This window comes from Lactuca serriola, chromosome 8 (genome assembly GCF_051521515.1).
Source record: "Lactuca serriola cultivar US96UC23 chromosome 8, Lser_US96UC23_V15, whole genome shotgun sequence".
Taxonomy (NCBI): domain Eukaryota; kingdom Viridiplantae; phylum Streptophyta; class Magnoliopsida; order Asterales; family Asteraceae; genus Lactuca; species Lactuca serriola.
Genome location: NC_136415.1, coordinates 297,567,014 through 297,571,580, shown reverse-complemented (window position 1 = coordinate 297,571,580; position 4,567 = coordinate 297,567,014).

Genomic DNA, 4,567 nt, shown 5'->3' with positions numbered 1-4,567 from the left:
AGTTGCTTAGATTAATAATAAAGTTGAGTGAAATAGTTGTTTTCAATCCAAATTAATCTAAGAGTTGATTCTAAAATGTGTTTTTGTAACTTGTCCTAGAGTTATATGAAAAGTCACACTTAAGTTTCATAAAACTCATGAAAGTTGGCATAAGTTACAAAATGAAGAGTCTAGTTCTAATTAAATGGTTTTATGACTCCATAACTTGTCCTGAAGTTATGGAGGACCAAGAGTCTCTTCATTAAATAATAAATAAATAAATAAGTGTAACCTTAATTAATTCCATAAGTTATAAAATAAAGAAAAGTTAATTCTTTTATTAGTTTAAAGTCTTCCATAACTTCTCCTCAAGTTATGGACTTGAAGAGTTTTTGGATTAAAACTACTTTAAACACATAAGTTATGGAATTAATTAGTTTTGAATAGTTTCAAAACTTGCCCTCAAGTTTTGGAATTTGTAAAGTTTTCTCTTATGAATACTTTAATTCCATGTTATCCCTTAGAATTTTAAAAGTTAAAATTCAACCCTTATACTTTATAATATTATAAGTTAATAATATATATATATATATATATATATATATATATATATATATATAAGAGTAAAGTTAGTCTTACCGCTAGTACGCCTCATTCACGAAGTCGGTCTATAAGGTGGGTAAAAGGTTGTTGCCTATAAAATGGCAACTTAATGGGTGTCCACTCTCACCCACCACTTGCTTGACTGGTGGAGGGTCGTTAGCCGAACGGGTTTGACAGGACTATAATTCTCCCTTCATTAAATGTATTAATGATATATACTAAGTAACTAAACTCTTAATAATACCCAATCTTAGTTACTTAGGAAAATGTGAATAAGGTGCTAATCCATGAAAGTACACTTTTCACTTTTATTAAGTCGGTTAGTGGAGCGTGTGTGGTTAACCAGCACACTAAATCGTATTTAACAAGGTAGGCAAAGGGTAACTTAATGTTTATCTTAGTATCGATGGAGCGTGTGTGGTTAACCGGCACATCGATTGAGGGGTAAACACTTAAGGGTACCAAGTAATTTGCATGGTTACTTCACACCTTGTTTTGTGATCCTCGGCATCCCAGTCACAAAACCTGAAGAGCACACTCGAGATTGAAACATGCCATTGAACAGTTCAATGAATCTCAAAAGATCTAGGAGTTTCAAAACCAATTAAAACCTAATAATACATCTCGTTTATCTTGGTGGAAATTGGTGAATCGTCATTCACCTACTTTCAAATGTTTTATAGCTTGGATTACGGCATACCTGTTCTAAGTTATAAAATAGTTTGTTGGGTCCTAGCTTTAATATTTCGTATTGGGTGTCATATTAAGGACTTAAGATCAACTATCTTGAATATCTCCCAAAACATGTCTGGTTTAGACATTTATGATCTTCCCAAATCTCTTGAAACAAGCTTTCCTAAATGAAGATGACGTCCCTTGGAAATCATACTTCATTCACCTCCTCCGATTATTCTCCCCAACCCACAAGTTCATGAAAAGTTTAAGGTCACTCAAGCCCAATTGGCATGGCAAGGTCTAGGTGTGGTCACGTCTAGGAGATGTAGTCACATATTGACAAGCCGGGAGAGTTGGGTGTCAAAGTCTTGAGAAAGTTGGTGGTTCAATCACTTTCTAAGTCACATAGTGAGTTCCTTTGGGACACCTATGAAACAGACTATGACAAAACCTTAATGATCTTATCTATTTGTTAATATCAACTTCCTTAAAACTTGATGGACATTGACAATAGTGACATAGGAAATCCAGGAAAGCATTCTCTTCCCGATGGAAAGGGATCGGCCATAGTCAACTCGGTTGACCAAATGGTAAAGAGAAAAGCTAAGTCTGTGATAGTCCCGTGTACCATTATCAAAGGGTCGATATGTTTATATTGCCAAAGAAAGGTGCATTGGTTGCGAAGCTGCCAAATTTACCTAAGGATGTTAAAGTCAATAAGTTTGACTCTACTTCAGGTAAAGTCCACTATCTAACTCTGCTATGTTTCTAATCTGAGATTCTTTATACATGATGTGACTGGGTCACATGTTGATGTTTTAAGAATCAAAGATCGGATTCTTATGCTACTTCTTAGGAGTTATGAGATATTGCTTAGGAATAGATAACAACAAGTTTTCATATGGATTGTAAGGATAAGTTTTTCCGCAAAGTTTTAAAATAAAAGAAAATATTAGATTTTATTTATTTTAAAATATCCTTACAATGGCATTTGAGGAAACATGGTTGCTTATATGATTCCATTAATAGCAAGAGTGGTAATATGAAATTGATTCTTTCATTTGTGGTAATGTCTAAATTTACCAAATAAGGAAAGATTCTCATCACCCAAGTTTCATTTGGACCAGGACTTGGAATCATGTAAGGGGTATAACATGACGAATGAGAACTTTCAAGTATTGGAAAATTAAGACTAATTGTTTGTTCACATGGATGTGTGAGTCAAGTGAAGGACTAAGGGATCGAGTACACATTCTTGTGCACTGGTCAAGTGCACCACAAAAGATTGATAAAAATATCCGTCATAGTTTACAAAAGCTCAGTAAATATGATTATACTTACAAGCTTAAGTGTAACTCTAAGACATTGGAAAAAGGTTCCAATGTATGATAGAGCGAATAAGAAGAATCAATAGGGAGAATGATAAAAGTTTCTCAAATCTGAAAAGATGGGAGAGTACTTTAGTATCAGTTTTGTGATCATCTTAATGATTAAGAAACCATAGAACAATTATTTCTCTAAGGGAATCTTAGTGCATTCTTATGACTAAGAAGACGAGTCTTGAATTGTTGAAATGGTTAAATCAAGAAGATGAGTCATACTTCGTTCCAATATAAGTCTTAGAGTCATACTCCAAGATTGTAACTTGAGTGACATGTCTTAAAGAAGGTTTAAAACACTTGTCAAATGTAAGAGTAAAAGTTTCCTACTCTTGTACATTTGAAATTGGTAAGTTGTGATGTTTTGGATAAAACAAAGACCAACTAAGGCCAATTGTGTGAAGTGTTTGTCTTGATTAGAATCCGCACTATCTCTTGGATGTTTGACAAGGGAGACTTATAGGTTAAGAGGACAGTGGGAGTCTTAAAGGTATTGAAAGTCTCAAGAACTAATCAAGAATAAAACCTAAAGTTCTTCACAAGCACACGACTTGAGGTTTATAACCTATCGTGTTGACATAGTCTGTGCCCATTCCAGTTAAAGTTGGCTTTGCATATGAGTTCTTAGAGTTCTCAATGTGTTGCACAACAACTTGGAAGCAATGGCAGGCCCTTGAGCTGCCAGGTGGCAAGAAGTTAAGATTGAGTTCAATCCATATGAGTTTGGATTTGTCATTATCCTTGTCTTGTAACTATGGTTTTGACAATTCACATGGATAAGAACACATACACCATTAAATCTAAGTGTTATAAGGTTTCTCTCTGATTCATGAAAATGATGGTGAGGAAACACTTTCATAAGTAGATTTTAGCTAGATAGAAATTGTGATATTTTGCATTCTCAAAGTCGTTAGTGGAGCGTGTGTGGTTTACCGGCACACTAACGTGGACTTGTGAGAAGTGGTAAAAAGGTCTAACCAATATGATTACGACATCCCTCTTCATAATTGTTTAGACACACAAGTGTGCTATCTAAGGGAAGGTGTATGATTTTGATGAAGTTTTATCAAAACAATCTAGTATCAGAAATCTGAACTTTGGTAAGAAAGTCAGCTGATTTCTGAGTACATGTCAAAGCTAGTGAGAGCATAAGTGTTATGCTAACAATCATCATGTTAGTGGGAGGATGATAATTATGATAAGTATTGCAAGTTAGCAATGTTAGTTATAGAAAACAAAAGGTTTCAATTGGGAAAAGGTTGTTTTGCTATAACTAAGGGAGAGGAAATTATACTTCATCTCAAATCTATAAGCTTAGATCGTGAGGTTTTAATCATTTAGTCAAGGATATATATGAATTTCATGTTGGAATGGCTCAACATAAGGAAATTCTGTATATGGGTCCATTATTTGCGTTCTTAAATTCGATGATGATTACGGCATCCCTTTTCATAATCTGATTATGATAACTTGGCAAATAGAAATGGAAATGTTATAGCAAAAGACTGGTTTAGTCTTTATGTGAGACATCATGAATCGTGTCCCATATGCTTCAGATATAGGATCGATTACACGTGCTATATTCATCCTTTCTAAAATTTTCCAAATGCCTAGGGCATTAAGTGGGGAAAAGGTTTAGAACCGGATATAACTAAAAGGATTAAACAATTGTCGAGGACAATCTAAAGTTTACCAAAGATTGGTTGCTCAAGGACAGTTGGAAGTATAGTGATAATTCTGGAAGGACCATATTGACATAATCTGGAAGGAGGCAACTCTTGTTTAGAAGTGATAGTCAAAATGGAATCTGGAAATGTTTCAAAGTTAGATTTTTCAATCTGTTTAAGATTAGGAAACTTAATGCAAGAAGGATGTTTCCAAGGAGTTGATCTCCTTTGGAATGCTCTGTAATGATTGTTGTCAAGTCTTTC